The sequence below is a fragment of the Dermacentor albipictus genome, chromosome 6, assembly GCF_038994185.2.
Source record: "Dermacentor albipictus isolate Rhodes 1998 colony chromosome 6, USDA_Dalb.pri_finalv2, whole genome shotgun sequence".
Lineage (NCBI taxonomy): Eukaryota > Metazoa > Arthropoda > Arachnida > Ixodida > Ixodidae > Dermacentor > Dermacentor albipictus.
In genome coordinates, this window is record NC_091826.1 from 100,701,109 (window position 1) to 100,724,102 (window position 22,994).

At 43.2% G+C, this 22,994-nt stretch overlaps 1 protein-coding gene across 19 annotated transcripts in view; it reads left to right on the forward strand.

Annotated features, from left to right (window-relative positions):
- LOC135913673 (uncharacterized) overlaps positions 1 to 22,994 on the forward strand; it is a 163,194-nt gene that overhangs the window by 11,254 nt on the left and 128,946 nt on the right. For 16 of the 19 annotated variants that reach the window (XR_011515354.1, XR_011515355.1, XR_011515356.1 and 13 more), the window contains 6 exons: positions 1,419 to 1,613; positions 4,598 to 4,626; positions 6,087 to 6,186; positions 9,354 to 9,453; positions 15,298 to 15,416; positions 19,145 to 19,255. The gene's annotated coding sequence lies outside the window, so the exon portion shown is untranslated. The remainder of the gene's footprint in view (positions 1 to 1,418; positions 1,614 to 4,597; positions 4,627 to 6,086; positions 6,187 to 9,353; positions 9,454 to 15,297; positions 15,417 to 19,144; positions 19,256 to 22,994) is intronic. The other 3 variants (XM_070541122.1, XM_070541119.1, XM_070541123.1) reach the window with 3 other exon arrangements.

The following is a 22,994-nucleotide window of genomic DNA, read 5'->3' on the forward strand; positions in this document are numbered from 1 at the left end:
TTAAATGTGTCATTTCCGGGCGGCACAGCCCTACGAGCACAGCGCCCTGCACACTCTTCAGCCATCTTTCATCATTAAGATAATCACCATAAAGTCAGGGCATTCTGCTGTAACACTGTCATGCACTCACCATCACTTCTAGCCAAATCTTCCGCCAAACCGAATAACCTTCTTGTATCATTAGCAAGTACTCCCGATTTGGTTCTCTTTAAAAGCGCTTTGGTTAACTTGAACTAGTGTTGTTACTTTGCTTTATTGTAACTGTACAAATACTGCCTAACACATTCACTCCTTTTGCAGATCGCTCTTGTCTTTAGCAAGCTTATATTCGAAAACTTAAGGCTGCTTGTCTCATCATAGCCTTTCAACTTTGTACTCCCGTGTTCTTTTATGTTGTATTCTGTCAATGTTACTTAGCCCCTACCCTCTATAATGTAGAGCATGCAAGGGTATTATAAATAAATCTGCTAGGATGTCCGAGGCTTCACTGAAGCGATTAGCTGAAAAAAAGAACACTCTAGGCAACAAACAGCGTTTGTTCCCACAAGAAGAAGCAGGCCACTTCCATGTCGTCAACTTGCGTGAGCTTTGATACTCAAAGGATCACTGCAAACAGACACCGTAAACCCACACTTCTTTTATTAATAATTTTCGCCACACTTGCACGAGACACAACATTCACACTGTGAATCAGCGGAGTGATCCCATGAGCATTTCTATCAGCGTGTCGCAGCAGTTCTTGCAGGGAAAGGGCATTCCATTCGCATCCACACATAAATGGAGGAGCACCTCCTGACGCCAGCATTTGACCCAATTTTTAATTAGCAGTGTGGGCTAAGTAAATCATGGCGAGCCAGATTTATTGGAAATTTATTTTGCGGGATTGTACTTATTGATCAAAATCGTGACTTTGCCTTTAAAACGGCGACAGTCTCAGAATAGAAGCTTGGCATGTAGACACAGACAGATTGTACTCAATGTTTGTTAACTGATGTTTATTCCGCAATATATTATTTAATGACAATTCTACATTTCGAAGAATTTTCGGCAGTAGTAGTGTTATTGCCACAAAATAATACAGTGGCCACTTTGCCCGGTAGCTGCATTGTTGCAGAAACAAGATCACAGTAGTTCGAGAAATTTGTCGTTGAATAAATGAAGTGTGCTTCACGTTCTCTACTCCCGATTCATGTTCTCTACTCTACTAGACTGTGCGATATATTTCGGTATAGGTAACTGTATGGAGAATTTACAGATATAAGCATAACAAAAATCTACATAAGTTAACATCAATGCTAGTTTGAATTGCCTTTGTGGAATTTAGATTCATTCATGTAATGGTGATTTCGCGCTGTCTGTCCATGCTTGGAAGCGGATAGATTGAAGAAATGGCTGATGGTATTTCTTTTGGAATGCAGGAAACGGGCAACCGTAGAGGCCCTCTACATGTTAGAGGCCTCCATAAACTGGTGAAGATATGGAGACGAGCGGGCTGCAAATATTGAATAATTGAAATTCGCTTAAGCACGACAGTGGGAATATTCGACAAAATGCTCAACAGCGTCATAGAAACTGAAAAGGGGTCTTCTAGGCGCGCCCGTCAAGCTGACAAGGTAAGTGTATCAAGTGCCCCTACACAGAAGCACTCAAGCGGTATGTACCTGTGCTTGTCGTTACATGTTCGCCGTTTTTTTTACATTGGCAGTTCTTACAGCTAGGTACACTTATCGCCCGAGCCAACAAATGGGAGCGCCAAAATATTCGCTACTGTGATGTTGCTTTCTTTCTTTGTGTGTGTGTGTGTTTTAGCGTCTGTCCTTGTGTTTGTTTGGGTCTCAGCGAAAACTGTTACCTCTGTAATGTTATTACTTCACCAATGCGCACACAATACTAGTCCGACTCAAATTATTCGGGATAGATAATGCACAGTGCAGTGGCGCCACTTATCTCCACGAGCGTTCTTCGTAAAACAACAAATGTGTCGTCAAGAGTCCCTAAATTTCTTCGTTGTAGAGGCGTTAACAATACGCATGAAGGATTAAAAATCGCCAGAAGCCTATGCAATTCTTTGTTTCACGGGTGATTTGGTTCATGGAAGAGGTGTTCAACTGTGTTTACTAAACAGCTGTAAAGCTTATAACTAGCCTCGAAACTTGCACTTTACCTGCATGTCGCGCATAACGTGTGTCTCATTCCCACGATATGCCAGATATAGTTCTATCCTGACCCTATGGGGTATTGCCTATATCTGCTCCAAAACGCACTCACGCTCTTTCTAGAGTATTACTTCGCAATAACCGTAAATAACCTGCCACTATTGAAGCTTAGCCAGTATTTATTCCGTAAGATTCCACTACTTTCCCCAAGTGTAAACTCTGCTTCGCGTTCCATTCCCTCGGGGCTTCGGGCCTGTTTGACGAGCGCTTGAGATTGAATCAAAATGATTCCTAAGCGAAGTGTAATAATATTCTCAGCATGTCACCTTTCGCCGGCCCTGTCCCCATTACAGCGCGAATTCTGTAATGGCAACGGCCTAACGCTTTTGTTAGGTTACCTGGGCTATAATTACACCCTTAGTGCAAAACGGGTAAGTCGCAAGACATGAATTTATTAACAGTGTACAAAGCCACCTAATGTCACTATACTTTAAACGTTTTCGCAAACATTACGCCTAAAATTCTCTAGTTCGTTGAAAATTTGTTGACGCTGCTGCATTTGGTTCTCTACATGTTGCTCTCCCACCTAAGATTTTGCAGTCATTTGAGCAAAGATGAGCACCAACGGAATATGCGCAAACATTCCTGCGTAATGAAGACAGTGACATCTTTGAAAGACGCGTCGCTGTGCTCTGCTGGAAAGCAGTAGCACGCCACGTCCATTAACAAAATTTATATGACTGTAATTAACCATCAATAAAAATTCTACTTCATGATCACTGCTCCACCATGGCAAGTAAAATAAAAACTGACGAGTAACGCGCATGTTTACCACGTGCGTCACTAAAGATTTTGTTCAACATAAAGCTAAGCTTATTGAATAACAGCCCGCCACTGTTCATCGCGAGGCTGCAAATAGTTCTTACTTCAAGCTTTCCCTGTTACCTCAATAAGGTGGTAACCATAAAATAAGATAATAAGCGCGTAATCTTGTACGTTTTCATTCGTCTGTGATAGTGGAACGGTGAAAGCCAAATTCTTTATTTACCTGAAATAAAACGCTTGCATCGCTGCAACTGTGTATTGTGAAGTTTCACTTCATTTGATAGTGAAGTGTCCTGAGTAGAACGGGGTCTGCAGTGAAATGAACTCTAATGAGGACTTTTGAAGACTGAAATGCTCAGACTCCATACACTTTGTCTGTGTCTCCTGCACATCTCATCGCCGATGAAAAGAACCTTCGAGAACAGCAGTTACTCCGGAGGTATCAAGTACGAATGCATTTTGATATCGTCGCATGACGACTATTTTGACTGCTTCTGTGATTGGCTGGCGCAGTAGCATCCCTGCGCCTGATATATCCTGCTACTCTACAACGGAGGAGGTGGCATGCCAAACTTAAAATAATCACGGTGCGTTCATATGCCCAATATTCTTTCGCTGACAATGAATAATTGCTTTTTTTGGTCACATAAATTTTGATAGTGACACTTCGTGCTCTAGTAGTACATACTACACAACAAGAACGCAGGGCGTTATTCACCAAGTGTCCACCTAGGGGACATGTCCCTTTCTTCGGCTGTTGTAGCGCTGACTGCTGAAGTTGTCTGTGTTCTCGCAATTACTCCAGCCCAGCGCAGCCAACCATTCAGAACTTGAGCTGTGTATTAAATAAGCGTATCCACTTGGTGGACACGCATTGAATATCTCACGAAGTGTCTGCATAAGGCAGGTGATCAGAGTTACGCTTCTATCTCGGAGTTTAATGCCGACAGCAACGCCGTTTCTCGACGTAACGCCGGAAGACGCAGACAAATAGCTTGTGCAGTCCCCTTACATTGACATTAGGCAGCAATTCAAGCCACGAAAGCTGAACTGTTTTACTCACGCCAGAATTAATATATATATAGACGCTCTTTGACCTTCGAATAGCTGTGGCTCAGTAGTTGGTATTTAATTAGTGTTTTAATATTTGTCTCCTCTTGGCATTCTTCGAATCACGCCATCTGATGTATTGAGTGCCGCTCGTTATCGGCATGACATGCTTGCTTTAGTCAAACTGTTTCGCTCCCTGTTAGCGAACTTTTTTATTCTTGGGCATAACATACATCAACTAAGCCATCACAAAATCTTTAAATTACCTTTTCCTTTCTTGTTTTTCTCTTGGCTTCTGCTCGAGAATTGATCTCACTAGACAAACTGTCCAGGTTCTCTCTTTCTAACATTTCACTTTTTTACAATCTCAAATCAAGGCACAGAGCGTGTTCCTTAGCTCCGATAGACAAGGACATAATCAATCGGCAGCGGTTAGGCGTTGAGGTGGTCATAGCAGGTAAAACAAGGCAGTGAGGAACTTGCATTTTCATGCTTATTTGCCAAAGAGTACGCATACTCAGAATCTTCACAAATTGTCCTTAAGAGATATATTATTTTATTTGCAGTTGTTCACATTCAAGAGCCCGCTACACAGGTATGAAGCAGCGTATTACTCCATATCGAAATATATAATCTATATGAATATAGAATCTATTTATCTATATAAATCTCGTAATGAGGGGTGAAACGACAAAAAACGTGTTATCATATGAATATACTCATGAAAGTAATAAACAGATTGCGTTAAGTCATTCGCATCGGAAATCGCTGACATCACTTCCGCACGTGAAAAGCTAAAACTGTCGCGAAAAACTAGCATTAAGTGCGAAACACGGCGCTCATTTCTTCTGTATGCACGTATATCATAAATCACACGTGTTTTCTTAGATTGCAGAAAAGCGTTTTACTTGCGGTACTGCACCATGAACATTCAAGTGATAAATTAACTGATATATAGTACATGCTCAACTGGGGCGCGATCGGAGATATTTTGTTCGATACGCGTTCTGTTCAGTTGCTGAACTTGCAGTATGCGAAATTTGTGACAGCGGGGCGGAGAGAGCAGCCAATCAGGAAGCGGTGACCTCCCCGGAAGTTTACGTCCGTCGTTTGTCGTCTGCTTGCAAACAGTAAACTACAAAGCCAAGTGTTTCTCGTCTTCCAATTGAATAAAATCTTTATCTAAAAAAAATGTATTTTTTCTTCTCAAGCCTGAACACGTTTTCAAATAGTAGTACGGGTGACTACTGCAATTTATAACTGTCAGGTTCTTTGCGTCGTCCCAAGGTGGTCTCGCGCACAGCGAGAAGGAAAAAGAAAAAAAAAACGACGGGAATAGTGGCGCACTTGTCAAGAGGCAGCGACAACATCCCAGTGGCTCGCTGGCACCGATGATCTTGTCAATTTCTCTGTACAAATAACGAATTATTTGTTCCGAGAAACAAGAACGACGCCGGAATTCACTTTCTGTCATTTCTTCAAACGCGTTTCGCACCGCCACCCGCTCTCCTCCTTCCTCTAGATACGCCAGCGCAACAACCTAAGTTTCCGACGGAAGCGCCATTTTCTAGAATTAAACTATGGATTGGATTCAAACGTGCCATTCCGCAGCCGAAAAGGCCGCCTGTTGGGTCGAATCCAATCCACCAGACGCGCCATGCGAAGCCGTATGATCGCTCGAAACTTCTCAACTTCCGTCGCGTTCGGACGAAATGCTCGGTGGGCGGATGAATGACAGGAGCGTGTCGTCATTTTGACGTCACCAAAAACGGGGCGGCGCCCCGTGGCTGGCGACGTCGGCGCGGAGTAGGCCAATCGCGCGCGCTGGCAACCAAACGAACGCGCCGAACAACCATCTCCGATCGCTCTCCTGGTACCCAAAATATTGGCGCGACCGTTGTCTCGAGCGACTTTAAAGACCATTAATCAAAGCTTTCAATGTCTTCTGCGACAATGAGTTCTCAGTTAAAGACATGTGTAACACGCTTACTTCTATTTTCGCGCTCAAATTCGGCAAATAATAATTTCAAACATCACCCTTCTTTCACCGTCCAGGCAAGCAGAACTTCGAAGGGCTGCGTACTGATCAACGCCGAGCTCGGCTAACTGACATGCAAGAGCTTCTGCGCAGAAGCATTCACCACACAAACTGCAGGTATGGACATTGTGTATACACAGCTGATTGAGAGAATACTTTTGGCGTTCGAGTCCAAAACAGCCTTGACGCAGTTGCAGTTCTAGCTGTGCTATTAAATAAACTTCATAGCGTCGTCTTTCTTTACCTACACCCTCATTTCTCGCTCCATAAACAAATAATGAAGGCTTTAATCGTCGATCTGCCTAAATTCTAAGTAGTCCTTGCAGATTTAAATGCTCTCAACTCTTCTTGGCATACTCTCTGTGCAAATCGAGAGACCAGTTAACTGAAAATTCGCGTTTTCACATGCGGGCTTGCTGCTCAAAAGGAATAAACCAGCGTTTTCGAATAGCGCTTACAAGACACTCTTCAATAGATTTAAGCTTCGCATCGCCAACATTATTACCGTGCCTCCATTTGAATCTTATAAAGATCGTTACGGCAGCGGCCACTTTCCTATGGTGCTGAACAGAAAAAAATTATAGGATAAACGCTGGCCATACCTCCTTGGTGGAAGGTCTCGTAAGCTGACCGGCAGCTCCTACGTGAACCCACACATGTGTCACCGGATCACCACTGCACCTTAAGCATTGATCTTTTTTTTACGTAATTCATAGCTTTTCTTATCGGCGGTCCATTCAAATGGATCCCACAAACAAAAGTTGTGGCGACTAACGACGAGTTCTATGTTAGAATGAAGAATTCAGTACAGCACGTAAATTGCAAAATAAGGTGTGCGGGCTCCTTCGGGATTTGGAAACAGCTGATGACTTATTGACATTTTGAGCATGTAAAATCGCAAGAAATAAAGTCGCCTTGACAGGCTAAAAACGATAGTTAGCGAAATTGTCTCCGGTACTACCTTTTATACAGATGAGCGAGATGTGTTTAATAGAGATATTAGAATAAATGGCTAGCAGTCAAAGTTATTACCTTTCACAAATAGGCAGCCTCGACGACCAAGCAAAATTTCTGTGTGTCAAATTGCAGCAGGTTATGCTGCTCCATGCACATTTCTCGAACTTAGATAGAAGGAAAGAGCAGAACAATGGCCTTTAAATAAGATTGCGTAACAAATCAAGCATACAATCGTCCGTTGAACTTAGCAGAGCACCAGGGAGAGCACTGCTGAAATAACTATGATGTAGCATTTGCTAAAACCATTTATGGAATGATAACACCCAAACACAGAACGTTCTCCTGTCTATAATCAATGCCATATTTTCGTCAAAGTATATCCCACGTGCTTGGAAAGAGGCAGTAAGGAACCAACTTCTCAAAGAGGGCAAGGATTAGTCTTTCTCCACCAGTGCTAGGCTTGTAGCATTGACTATCTGCATTTGCAGGTTATTGGAAAAAGAAAACAGCATGTTGGCGTATGCTGCTTTTTAGGTAGACCAGTAGCTACTGAACCCATTCCAATGAACTTTTAGAGTGGGTGGATGGACTAATTGCTACCTACTCCGCTATAAGGAAAATATTAGGGACGCTTTCATTCATAAACAATGCTTATCTGTATTTTTAGACATATATAACACCTATACTTTATGGTGCTTCAGAATTTTACGTGTTCTGCCGGCTCAATTTGTCCTTGCCAGTACGTTGAGCACCATTTAAAGCTACCTGTCTCACTGCACATTCCGCGTAACACCTGTCGATGCTTCTGGGCACCCAACGGACTGGTGTACCGCAATGAGGAATGCTTAGCTGTACGCCCTTTGTTGTAAAAATGACTAAATTATAGTCATTCCAGGCTAAATGTTTTATGTAAGAGTATGTTTTAAATTATTCAATATTGCTATTTGCAAAACGACAGGTACAGCTTAGTTTACATAAATTGTCTAAAGAGTCAAATAAAATTGGTTTCCTTAAACACCTAGAAAAGCACTTGCGTACTCTTTCCAAAGAAGAGGGGTGCAACGGCAGTCCAAAAAAATAATGCAATCAGTGGCGAAGAAGCTCTCTGTGAGCAGCGTGCATAAGTTCTTAGGAATCATTTGACAATCGAAGGTCACCGTTTCCCAATGTCCCAATTATCTGAGGACGGAATCCTCATAGACAATGTATGCTTGAAACTGCTTTTGGCCACATTCTGCGGTATTATTTTGCGTCTCATGATCGGGATCCGCCGTCACTACCTGCCCTAAGTAGTTGTATTCCCTTCCCACTTCCAGGGCCTCGCTACCTATTGTAAATTGCTGTCAGGATGTGTCTGACATTAAAGTATAATTACCTGCATTATTACTTCAACATAAATTATCCTCTTTCCAAAGTTCTGTACCCTTCAACCTAAGTCAACTCAGCCACCACATAGTCCTTAAGTCAACATTTATTTTGCTTATCTTAGCTTCTGCCCGAAAATGGCTCTCACTGAAAAAACCCTCAGGTATTTTTTTCATTTGTTTGTTCCTTTGTTTTTAAAATCTAAACTTAGGCCAAGAACGTGTTTCCAAGCTCCCGTGAACATGGACATAATAAATTGACTGCGGGTAGGAGATGCGGTGGTCATCACAGGCGAAACAAGCAAATAAAAACTTGCATTTTCGTGCCTAATTGTCAACTATGCGCGTACTCTGAATCTTGAGAAATTGTCTTTACGAGATAATTTTTGCTTGTAGATGTTACAATTCAACACACAGCTACAGAAATTAATTGCTTTATAAAATATTGTGTAGGAATAAAACCACTGGTTTATTTACTCGTTTCTCCATCATCTCGAAATCCGACAAGACCGAAGATGTAATGTGTCAAATAAGTTGGCTAATTATTTAAATAGATTGCTCGAATTAATTTGGATGTACAATCGCTGATATTGCTGCCGCACATATTTAGCAAGGACGCTCGCGTAAACGTAGCGCTAAATGTGAGACATGTGTTTGATTTGTAAAATACGCGTGTACATGAAAATCGCACATCTTTTAATTAGGCACGTATTTCAATTTGCTGACGCTAGAATACCATGAGCATTCATGTGATAAATTTAGTTATTAGTAGTGCATGTTCAACATCTACCCAAACTATTGGCGCGATCAGTGTCTCTAGTGACCTTTAAGACCAATAACAAAAGATTTCAATTCATTGTCGGCAGTGAGTTCTCAATTAAAGCTGTCTGAAACGAGCTACTGTACTCGCAGCATCATCCAACGCATAATAATTTCGACTGTCGTCCTTCTTTCGCCGTTCAGGCCTGCAAGACATCGAAGGGTTGCGTACTGGTCAACGCCGAGCTCAGTTGACCGTCACGCAAGAGCTTCTACGCAGGAGCATTCGCCACACAAACTGCAGGTACGGACATGTCGTATGCATGGCTGATTGCGAGGATACTCGTTCTGTTGGACTCCAAACAGCCCTGAAGAACATGCAGCGCTAGCTGTGCTTTTAGAAAAATTCCTCAGTGTCTGCTTTCTCTACATACACCCGACATTCTCGCTTCATAAAGGAAAATGTCGGGCGCTAGTCGATGATCTGCCTGTAACCAAAGTAGTCTTTGCAGATTTATGTGGTGTTCACTGCATTTTATGGGGACCATGAAGCTACTCAACCCATTTCAATGCACTCTCAGGGTGGGCGCATCGACAAATGGCTATCAACTCCGCTATAGGGAAAATATTGAGGACGCCTTCATTCATAAACAATGTTCTTCGGTATTTGAGACACAGAAAAAGGCTACGATACATAATGGTGCTTCGAAATTTTGCGAAATCTGTTGGCTCAGTGTGTCCGAGGTAGCATGTTGAACCCGATTGAAAGCTCCCTCTTTCATTGCACATTCCGCGTAAAACCTGGCGATGCTTCTTCTGGGCTATTCATCCAAGCGACTGGTGTTCCCCGATGAGGAATGCGTAGTTGTACACTCTTTTTTTCTTTAAAAAAATGGAATTCACTTGATACAGTCATTCCGGAAACGATGTTTTATGTACAAGTAGGTTTCAAATCATGTAATATTGCCATCTGCACGCGACAGGTGTGCCTTAGTTTACCTAAATTGTCAAATGGTCAAATAAAATGAGTTTACGTAAACACCTAACAACGACTTGCGTAATCTTTGTAAAGAATAGAGGCGTGACAGCTGACAGTTGCTCCTGCCATGGACCTGAAGCCATTTTCGCGCGATAATCTGCGCAAGTATTGAAAACAAACCTCGGACGTTGCAACCTGAAATATGCTGCATTCAGTGGCGTTTGGGAAATGGGCCTTAAAGACAGAAAATACGGCAAACTAAGAACATTTCTTGTCGACATAGAATAGTCCATGCATACGGCACCCTTACCAGATGAATGGTAATGAACCTCCTATCTTTGGCAATTGTAGCGACACGCGGACGTTCCCACGCGTCTTGTTGGGCTATGGGGAAACAAGGAATGAGAGAAAAAATGACTGTCATTTTGCCTGTTCATAGCAAATCCCACTACATCCGACAGTGCTTCTGGGCGCAGAACAGCTGTTTCGACCGCAAAACCGTTTCGAAGTTTCCACAGGCTGCTACCATTTTGCAAGTGGTAAAGCCGAAAGATTCCAAACATATCCTCTCATTGATGGCCACTGTTACGATATAACGCTTTTGTAGAGCGTATTCCTCCATGCCCATACTTTTAACAGCCGTACTACTGATACTCATAGCTTTCATTAAATGGTCGTCTAGTTGCAAATCCTTATTTACATCGCGCATCTCAGATCTTACGCGTCATAGTAGTGGTTTTATTACACATATATTTTACGTCCTTTACAGCGGGTATATTCAGGTCTCTTTACACCCATGTTATATCACCCTTTCGAAACTCAGTTCATGCACCATTGACAGGTCGTCACCACAGTCTTGGCGCTACTTCCACAGATACCATCAAGAATCATGACAAATTCCTTACGAATGGCATCGCTACTTCCTATCTTCCCAAACTCTGGTGATCAGTTTCTGTGATTTATTGTACCGAAATAATGCAGTAGGTATATGAGAGGTACGGGCCAGATTTAAGACGCCGATATGTGCAGGATAAGGCATTTCCTGTAGAAATCTTGCAACTTAATTGACCTATTACTTTTGAAATAAATGGCTTAGCACCAATCGATCAGACTAAGTAGGGATTACGGTAGTCTGGCTCTTTGTCATGGCCCTGCTGCTCCTCGTGCGAAACTTCAAGCTATGTTGTAAGGAAATGAGAATGAGGCGACCTGTTTAGTTCGCCTTTTCATGAACTTCCTCTTTATCTCTTTCCACACCCTCTGTCTCGGTCGTCTTCTTCCTCATCTTCATGGAGGTTCCGCTTCAGGCACTACAAATACAATGTGTCGCTTGGAAGACATGTACAAATGACCTTATGCCGCAATAATGTACTAAATTGAGTGGATGGCACTGAAACCTTCTGTGCTTGCCAATGCTTTCAAGTTTATAGAGGCGGTTAGATTTATTAAGGCGGTTGCATCTTTTGAAAATCCTTTTATTCCTGAGCACGTGTACTTTTCATGCATGTGCGCTCATGTAGCCCTCGACACACCGATAAATAGGAGGCCATGTGAATAGATCCAAAGAAAGCTCGCATTACACATGGGCTTGTCCGCTAGATTAAGCTTTGTTTTTATTGCGTAAGCATTCTTTGGCGAGCACCCTGGTCCGCCATGCTAAAATGCACACTAAAACCGCAATTCTTAGTATCTGCACAAAATTGCGTTATTTGGAACGTTCTGACTTTTAATCGCTATGATAGTGCCTATGTAGATGATTTATAGCATTATACGCGATGACGAACAATTCCAAAAATTATCAGAGAATACCCACAGTGACATGGGAGGTTCCATTTAGAATGCATGAGAAACATTACAGCAGGCATGGGTGAAATAAAATTTTGGTTTGGATCCAGTTGAAATCTTTTAGTGGGTTCACCCGAAATTTGCAGATGGGCCAACTGAAACTTGCAGTTCGGCCAATAAAAATTTGTGTTTGGGCCAACCTATATTGCGGTGAGTCAACTTGAAATTTCTTGGTGGGGCACCTTTAAGTTACGTGTCAGTCCACCTTAAATTTGAGGGCGGGCCAACCTAATTTTACGGCTGGGTCAACTTGAAATTTGGGCGTGGCGGCGGGTTGACTAAAATTGTGGTGGGGCTTGCCTAAATTTCGTGGCGGGCCAATTTAAATTGGGGGTTTGGCCAACTTGAAATTTAAAGAATTCCCCACTTGAAATTCGGGAGTAGGCCAACTGTAATTTAGGGGTCGGTCTCCTTGAAAACTGGGGACAGGAGAACTTGAAACATGGGGGCTGGCTAATTTGAAACTGGGACGTGGGCCTACCTAAATTTAGGGGCTGGGCCGAATTAAATTTAGGGTTTGGTCAAATTGAAAGTTGGGGGTGGGCCAATTGCTATTCGGGGTGGGCCATTTTCAAATTTGGGGGTGTATGCCAAATTAAAATTTAGGGGTGAGTCCAATTCAAAATTATGTGTGGGCCCACTCTCTATTTGGAGGTGGGCCAGCTTCAAATTTTGGGGTGGCGAATTTAGGGATGGGCCAAGAAAAATTTAGTGCTGCGCCAAAATGAAATAAATAGCGGGGGAACTTAAACTTGTGGTGGACAAAATTGAATTTAGGGGCGGCCAAACTGCAATGAGGGCGTACGCTTCCGCGTACTTACACAACTCCACTGGTTACATTCTTCTTTTACTCCAGCGAACTTTCAGTGTGGTGCAAACGTTCCCTGTATGATACAAGTATTTCGGGTGGTACCAGATCGTAGACTTCAGTTCATATGATTGTCAAATGAGTCAACAAAACGTGGACAAATATAACTTCAGTTGCTGTTCTACGTGTGCAATTCACCGTCGCCATAAGGTAATCCACCTACAACTACTTTACAGCGAACTACCACATTACGCGAAAGCGCATGTTATATTAAGCGCAGTAATTCAAGCACGCAAACAACTGTTGCAGCTTTCAAGTTGCACCCATATGAAATAAAGGAACTTGCATGGATGCGTCCTGAAAACATGGATGCAGGTTATACGGAACAGAAAATTATCAAGGACAACCCCTTTCACACAGGCCTGTGTCATTGCCACATCTTGGTATATTAGTGCCTCACTGGTCCATCATCCTCAACGGAAGATGAGCAGACAAGTGTAGGACAGCTTACACTGATATTAAATGCAATTAGATGTTTCAAATTCATTGGCCCACTGTGGTCACTGAATACAAGTCACGGTACGACTCCACGACTCTCCTCATAGTGGATTCAATGTATTCCGAAATGTTAAAGACATGATAGATGCGACGAAATCTGCCACAAATGTTTGCACGCGTGCTATGACGTTCAATGTAAGTTGGAACACACGATCCCTTGCTTCCAGGACGCTATCAATAAACAGTTGAAGTGGGTGTCGTCATTTGATCAATGCGCCTACCCCCTATTTCCATCGTCTGCTTTCTTCGCGGAGAGATAATAGCTTAGCCTACTGAGCAGCTACCGCTCCATCGGAAATAAAAAAAACAAGAAAAAACAAGAAGAGCTACGTCAAGCTACGGCAGCATGCACCTTTACGAAACAAGCAGCGCTAAGCAATCGAGGCTTTAGGGCTGCTCTGCGGGTCACTGTATTATCACTCTGGGAAGAAAGCACACAACGTCAAAACAAGGGTATGCGCATATCTAAAATGGAGAAACGATAGGATCTGGCGGATTGCGTCTGCGCATTGACCAACAATTTTTCATACCTGGGCCGATCCCCAACTTAGTGCAATAGGGGGTCGACCCGCGGTGGTGGTGTAGTTGCCTATTCAGGAAACCAGACCCAGCTTCACTAGTCTTCCTTCTTCACAGAGTGGAAAGGCACTGACTTTTTTTTTTGGTGCTGAGGCCTTGGCTCACGTGCTGGAGCTTATATTGAATGCCGTAGTAAATTTACTAAGAGCGTTCAGAAGAATTTAGGTAACCTGTGTCGTCACATTAAAAATACTCCCAATTAGGCAAAATTAATTTTATCTAAATACGAAGTTGAGGGGTGCCCTGATCTCGCATCATTCTTGGGGCCTCTACAAGTTTTGAAAACGCTGGACTCATTTCAATGCCGATCTTTACGGCCATCCATTTCGTAGGAATTTCGCCGTATTTCATAAATTTCTGCACTATCTTGCACGATTACCTAGGAAATTTGATTGGATTTTTTGTTCCGCCTTTTCACCCACTCACTTTACATACAAAGTCTTGGTTACACTAAGAGTGCACGCATGCAATTCCACGTTGTCATACAGCCACGTGCTCCCTACTAGTGTCCAAAAGGGTTCTTTAGCGGAAAGAGCAGCGCTGGTGCCCCCTCGGCACCTTCTTTGCTGGCTCACAGCGCCAACATTTAGGATATACCTCTAATCATATGAGCACTGCGACGACACGAGTAGGTGCATCTGCAAAAAATATGGCCAGTCATGGGAATGAGACTCGCATTGATGCTCTGTATGATATACACCATTGTAGTTGGAGCCAAGGCCCTGCATCTCATGCATGTATGTTGTCTCAATCTAAAGTCTCTTCTTGGATTGGTTTTCCAACGTGATATTTTTCATTTTAATAATTTTTCCTGCTTCACGCTGTCATGGAGAATTATCTTTTCCGATTCGTGCAAGGGCACATCTTTGACAACGTCGATTATGTTCTGCGCATGTTGCTCATTGCTGAGACGAAGATATAAAGATAGGCAGCGGCAAAGTATAGTTTCTATGTTACCTTCTACGACAGAAATAAAAGTGTGCTACTGCTACACAAGAAAAACAATGAATCTACGGTTTTCTATCATAGACGCAAAACAAGTAGGTAAGGTACAAAAAAGAAAGAGCGATAGCTTGAGAAAGCCATCTGAAATATCCCACCCCTGTAAAAATTCCAGACATCTGCGAATAATGCCCCTTAGTAAGCGTGCGATCAATAGTGTAATAATTTATGCAAACGTGGCGTCATTTAGTAATTGCCCTTTGCTAGGCTTATTTACCTGTTTTTTTTAGTTTTCGCGTTGAAAAATTCAAGCAACTATGCTCTTCTAGTTCCCAGTGTACTCAGATGTCTTCGCCTGTGTTCGCACGTTCCGATAGTCTACCTTACGGATCTATTTCTTAGTAACTGACCACTTTGTTCTGTGTCCAACTTTGCAGCCAAGCCGCCTGCTCTCAACAGGCATAAGCCCATCCAGGTGGAAATTGTAGAAATTCAGCAATAACCTGAAACGCTCAAAAAATCTTTCCCAGCCCTGGACGTCTCCCTCAGTATGCGAGTAAGTGTTTCTTCTTTTTGCGCTCTTTGGTAACAGTAGCCCTCACGAATTTTGCATTAGTCGGCAGAATTATATTAGAAATGTTGACGCGGTATATCTTCTTAAACGTTCACTGAGCCCGCATTGCAATATGTACATAACACGCTCAAGAACAGGGTCTAATACCTAGACAAGATTATTGTGCCATCTTGGAGCGTCAGTACATATAAGAACCATGCTTGTGTAACAGAGCTGACAAACAGCCACGCAGAACAGTACACAGTAGCATTGTGGCCGCACTGCTAGGTAATTTTATATTTTTTATGAGAGTATTGTCTCAACAGAAAATTCTGCCGTCTCCCGACGTCAAAAGTGCATAAAAATCTAAGCGCACCATTTTCGGATAGTGACCCACCATTTGCTTCCTTTGTGATGCTTGCGGCGAGTCGTAGTAACGTGATTTTTCCCAGGAATTTACGCCAGGTGCAGCAAAGATGTCTGTAGTGGCAAAAAACATTCTACCACAAGCGAAAAAAAAATAATGTCACAGTTTCATTTCCCCTTCCGGCAAGGGCTCGCGCTCACACCTATGGTTGCGGCAAAAATTCAAAAAACATCATCTAGGCTGACAGAAAGGATAGTCTGTCTGTCCTTTATTCGATGGCGTAAAAGAAGGTGCCCATACAGAGCACTTACTAGACCAGTGCGTCTAACCATAATATATCCTAATGAGGCACTTCTCTCAACCACACATCTTGACCGAGTGGTTAGAGTGGCCTGCCACAATATGTGTGAAGGCTTCAATTTCTCTCGCTCCCCTCTTATATTACGTAGTCCTGCCCGTATTTTGTGCGCTTTCAGATGGGACCCCAAAGCAGGTCGTCCTGCAAGCCTTTAAAATGCTATTCCATAACCACCCCATCAGCAATAGTGCATATGTAAAATTAAACCTGCCATGGTTTTTAGCAGACATCACATAGCTTTTCCTGCAGCATTTGCTAGCTGTAATGTTACACGAGCGTGTTTTACTGCGTATGTTAAGGAGCCATGGTATAATTAGGTAAATGACGTGAAGTCATCCACCAACACATTATCATGGTTTATGCAACGTGCGCCTAAAAGATGGCACACCTCTTTCCTTTATTCAGCGCCCATAGGAATACACAAATGCTCACGTATGTTGGGTGGGTGAACGTTAAATAACCGCAAAAAACTACCATCAGGAATCGAACGAGCGACCTTATTTAGCAATAGTACGCGGGATACTTAATGGAGCAGTCTGAACGTTTGATAGCCACTGAGTGCCCACCAAATGTCCCCGTTCAGGTACTCGCATAATGTTGCGCTTTGCACGTTGAGTATGCTACGTTAACATTTCCAATCAACTGTTTAGGCTGGCGGATTTGTGAAATTTGAATTCACTGGAGAAAAAAGCTATTCACAGCTACATACTTTTTGATTTCTTTCCACGTCAACGTATGGTTAACATTATAATATTTATAACTTATGCCAAACTTCTGTAGATCTTACAATTTTGAATGCGCAAGCATTCGTTGGGGAGTACTCCAACTCTGCCAGGCCAAACTACCGGCGAAAAGTGTAATGAATTGTATCTGCACAAAAAAAATGGAGAATGCTTAGGCTCGTCTTTTAAGAGTGGAGCTCGATAGCAGTAAATGATCTATGACAGCCTCTCGCGCTTCCCGCCAACGCCAGTTTATTTTTTTTCCGGGAAGCGCTACCGGGGAGCGCTGTGCACGAATGCGAGCTTTCCGATAGAAACGGGGCCTCTTGCGTGGGTCGATCTCTGTTACTGTTTCGCACTTTTAATAGTTAAGCCTAAGAAGATTCAAGACAGAAGGCACAGGCTGGCGGTGTTCATGGCGTTTGTTTCAGGGCTAGCATTCTAAAAATTCTAAGGAATTAGTTTGTCAACAATGTAGCCTACATTCACCTTGTCCTTGTCAAGGTTACTGTCATTGTCCTTGTCAAGGTTGGTCAGGGTGTCAAGGTCCTTGTCCTTGTCAAAGTTACCTTGTCCTACATTATGTAGGACAAGGTAACTTTAACATTCCTGCTAGAATGGTGGGGCAATACGAGCTGCATATATCGCATGACATATAGCAAGACCTAGCTTATACATATGCCTCAATTTATAAAGAAATATTCGCTCACGGACAAATCCACCAATAGCTACACCGACGCCATCGTTTCCGCTACAAGAATCCGCTAATAACAGAAAACTCCCTATTTCTGGAAAACGAATATTATAGAACTTCACAGCAAACAAGCAGTGTGGGATTAGCAGGTGCTGGCATTGGTTTAGTCTCGAGGCCGCGGGACTCTTCAAATAAAGGGAGGGCGTCGGGCCTCGCGTACCATTTGGCACGTCTTATACCGGAACACTTTCTTTTAAATAGGGCGATTTCATTCTATCGCCGCTCCCTAAACACTGCCTATATACCTCTGTAATCTGACCACTTTCTCATTAGCGGCGCCAAACAAGGTTGTCGTAAAATGAAACGACATCGCTTGAGGTTGTGCCGAGAAATGCACACTCATAATTTCGTCTTTACTTGGGAAGCAATTCCGCACACCTTCTAAGCCACGAAGGTGCTCGTAATTTACCAAAGCAAGACAGGTGTTCTAAATCTTCGTAGACGGTTGTGTATCCGTGTTTAAAAGTATCACATTTTCATTGTGTTTTTCTCCGCCTATGTAGTTCTGTCACGCGATATAAGCTACTACCAAGGCAAGGATGCAGCCGCAGCTTGCGTTAAGCTAACATTTCGACATATTCGTTATGCCTGTAGAAACCGTCTGTTATGAAGGCCCCTTCCATCTATGATGCTAGTTTCTTTATTTATCATTCCATTTTCTCAGCTCTTGAATCTGCATCACCACGTTTAATTGAGCATTTATGCGTTACTGCTCCACAGTTGATTCACTCGAGGGTTGTTAGAGTATGCGAGCAAAAATTATTTTTTCCCTGCACTACTGCTGGTCTCAGTGCCGAACTGTGTTTTCATTGGCTTTCATTGTAAAAGAGAACGTTAAAAAGGTTGCGGGGTACATATTCAGGCAGTCGCTGTCAATGAAGCAAGGCAACGACTCTTTGCATGCTTTCATGAAGAAGCCGTGAACCACGCGCAACCAGTAAAGTCTTTCACGAACTATAACAATTGACATCCAAGAAGACGCGTCGCACAGTTAACGCCCTTAAGGCTTTAGTCATTGTTCAAGCAAATGCATTTTTCGCCACCGCGTACACATCTAAAAAAAACCTCATCTATGTTAATGAAATTCATAACCATATGTGAACAAAGAGATTGCCGGCAGTAAGGTTTCCATCCATGATTAACAAGGCACCCGCAGTTTCCACAACATAAAAAAATGAATTTCAAAACAAAATGCGCCGTAAGAAGTGGCATCTGGATTGCACTTATGAACACATTAGAGATATGTCTTATTTGGTGTAAAATCAATTTGGTTATACTACACAAGCTCCCCGTAGAAAAAAAAACTGTTTTATAAGAATACATTCCCAACTGGTACCCAAACTGGGGAATGTCTGCTGTCTCGAGTTCAAGCGCATACAAGATCCTAAAACTTTTGCAATTTTTTTTCGTGGTATTATGTGTCAGTTGGGATCTCAATGAATTACATCGACTGCAACAAGCCAACGTGGGCTAGTCGGAAGTAACGAAAACCAAGGCCCAATAACATTGTGTGCTATTCTTCTTTCTTAGGCACAACTGCAACAAACAGCGTCGCTCCTACACTCGTGCACTGTGTGACGCCGAGCTAAACAGAGCACCGGAGAAGCTTCTACAAAGAAGTATTCGCCAAATAAACTGCAGGTACGAACATCGTGTATTAAGCTCAATGCTCAAGTTATCGTCGCCTACTCGATTAGCTTAGTTGACCAGTAAAGGTTACTTTGTTGACGCATAGTTTTCCATTCGCTCATCTTCGTGAAGCGGCACAACAGAAAGAAATACTATTAACGTACAATCGCACACTCGTGCATCTTGTATAGCACCTTCCGTTTTAGAATTTCGTCCAGCGCATAGCCTTGAGCACATAAGGGGAAACACCGATTAATTTCGAAGAAATATTTACTCGTGATGTGCAAAGTTCAACGAAAGCGTATTTTACTCAAAACGGAACTCTCCCTGTGATGTTCAGTGGCACTGAAGACTTTTGCATTAGAAATGTTTGTTTAGCATATCCAGCGCTTTGAAAATAACTTTTTTCCTCTTTTTATATTGCTCGAGAGGAAGCCTTCTTTTCATAATGTTTAACATAAAGCAGCGCACAGTGCTTCCTCTTATAAGCAGCAAAAAGTATCCTGACTGCATGGAATTCTTTTTGTTGAAGTCGTATGCACGTTCACCCTCGTACTTCTACATAACGCAACAGTATAACTTACTTATTTATCCTTTTACTGCGTACATTGCCGTCCCACATCCCGTGGTAGTGTGGTCTACCTCGCCCATGCTACTGGAATGACACTGCGTCAAAAGGCGACTTCCACAATTCGCCGCTCGGCATCAGTCCGAGGAAAGGAAATACGACAACAGCGTTACTTTAGGTTTTTGCGACACAGAGCGGTTGGACAGATCTCCACTTTCCGGTGCTGCGCACGTAATCGTTTCCATTCAATTAAAAAAAATTACCTAAACCATTTTAGGGCAAAAGACTCTTGAAGAACTTTCTAATAATCATGTTCATGCCGCATAGGACCGGAAGATATTGAAGAATTTAAAGGAGAGCATTCAGTGTAGTGCGTGCTGCTGGTGTGAGTACAAAGCCTAGGCAGTTTAGTCACGAGTAAAATGTGAGACACCGCACCTAGCGCATTGCCAAGTCACGCAATGACTTGTGATCAACATCTCGCAAAATATTGTGACACGCTGACGAAGAAGATGTTTTAATCGTCGGAAGAAGACGATGTTCTGGGCTTCGTGTGCTCGCTACCATCTTGTCAGCTGATACAATTATTGTAAATATTTTGAAAATACACGTCTGACTGTTTTTAACCCAGTAACATTTTTGGTGGAAGTTGCAGGATCACTAACAACACGGATTTACGCAGCGGGTGCTCCTTGGCTATTGCCAGCTATTGCCAGCAATTGAGCGCAAGTTGAAGAATCCCTGGAAGTTAAAATAATCCCGGGGTCCCCCACTACTATAGCTACGTCGTGGTTTTGGCACAGAAACCCAACTTCTTTTTTTCATTTCATTCACACCTGCACATCATGCATCATTCACACTGTGCATCATCTGACTGATCCCACTGAGCATTCCCATTAGTGTGTTGCAATAATTCTCGCCGAGAAACAATATTGGCCTCGAGCTCCACCACTGGAAAAGCTGGCGCCACCGTCGGCGTGACGTGTTTGGAGGGATCACGTGGACATAGCGGCCGCGTCGGCTGCTTCGGGCGCGCCGAAGCGAGCTGAAAACGAGCTTAAATTACCTCGTACGCTGCTGTTTTCATTTAGTGGCGAAATTTTCCCGCTTCGAGTGTCTCCTTTACAACGCTTGAAAGCACTACAATAGGTAGTGAAGGCGCGCGACATGGTAGACTACTGCTCGGTGCCGCAGGGCCGGACGCACGTAACGGAGGCCGGTGTCAGCCTTATTCGCACGTAGCCGCAGGACAAGAAGCTGTGTGAAGCTTGGCTCGCGAAACAAAACCGGCAAACAGTCATCGGCTACAACTCGGGTATGCAGCAAGCACAGACGCGAGGAAGATTTCTGCTACGGCGCCCGGTCTGCGATGTTCTCAAAACGCGCACTGAGACGCTCGCGCGAGTCTGCTGCCCGACTAATGTCATGATGGTGTAGTCTATGAACCTGTGATACTATAGATACTGGCAAGTTCAGTGGAGTGGAAAGGCAGCGGTAAGAAGCACATTTAAAGAAAACATGGCATATGGTCATGTTTGTGTTATGAATTAATACATTGGATTACAAAAAAGGAGCAGCGGGAAATTGCACGCTGAGAACGCCGATAAACATACAGTGCGACGCAACTCGAGAAATAGTATTGAAAGGTCAAAGAATTTAGAAGAAAAAAAAAGATTGAATCGTCGCGACGGCACATCACAGTCCCGTAGGCGTCAAGTCTCTACAATGAAATTATTTTTGAACAGCTCTGATAGCGCCCACGCAACAATGGTTGCTTGTATACTGTCAAATGTTCATATTCTGCGGCCTTAAGCTCATGGCACGGTGCGAAAACGCGCGCGCGGTGAAAGAGAAACAGTGCGCGGACAAGCATGCAGACGCGCAGTCAGTCGCGGCGAATCTGCGCGATCGCTACATTGAGGCTTCATTTTATTACGCTCCATTTAGTTATACAAACACTATAAGAACATATTTCACATAGTTTGTTCTCAGCGTTTACCTACCTTTCACGCAAGAAGCCGGTTCGGGAGACTCCATCACGGCGACCGCGCGCAGTGACGTTCACTGTACGTATTCGGTAAAGAGATAGCGTCTGTAAACGATTGTGTGCTTTCAGTTTGCCAAAGATTATTATTTAGACAGTAAGAAACTTCTCTCGTTTCGAAAGTACTTACAGAAATGTCCGGGAGAGCTCGCGCGTGGTGTTTTCAGTGAGCGCTGACAGCAAAACCTATGAGGAGCGCGCCACGTGATCCCTCATACTACGCCAGCGAGGCGCTTCCGATAGAGGGCGACTCCGTAACTCCTCGCCGCCAATAGCAGTCGCATACACAGCTAAATAGAGGAGCTCCTCTTGACGTCAATGGCATGCCAAAATTTTATTTAGCAAGCTGGGCTAAGTAAATCATGGGGAGCCAGATTCACAGGAAAATTATTTTTTGGGCATGTACTTATTCAAGATCACGACCTCATTTTTGAAAGGACGCCAGTCTCATCAGCAGAGCAAGAGCAGAAGCTTGACATGTAGACAAAGACAAACTGTACAAATATCTTAATAAACGGTTTTTTTCTCTGCAATAAATTGCTTTATACTTATTCAGAATTTCGGAGAAATTTTGCATCCAACTGGTCCTAAAGGTACAAAATCATACAGTGGCCACGTAGCCCAAGTAGATCTGTCTGTCAGTATTTGTGCTGGTTTTTGTGTTTGATGTGCTTGTGTGTGTGTTTGTGTGTGCCCAGAAAAAATTCACATTTCAAATGTCACACTTATGTGTGTGTTACACAGGTGAGGTGAGTGAGTTGTAAAACAACAAATCTGCCATCCAAGCTGCCCTAAGTTTTTCGTTGCACAGGCGTTCACAATAGGTATAAAAGATTTCAAATCGGCAGGACCGTATGAAATTCTTTGTTGCACAGCTGATTTCGTTTATTTTAGAGTCGTTCGACTTGGTTTACTCAACAGAGTGGAAGAATGTTGTCAACCCTAGGGTTAACAGCGCAAAACGTAGACGGGGACAGGAGACGAGAAGACGGCACCTCAAGCGCTGCGGTTTGTCATCGGCTTGTCACGTGTCCCCATCTAAGTTTTCCGCTGTTAACACCAGGATGGAGCACCAAACTATGGCCCATACTTGCTCGATAACATGACCAGGAATTAGCATGTATGGATTCCAGGGTCGT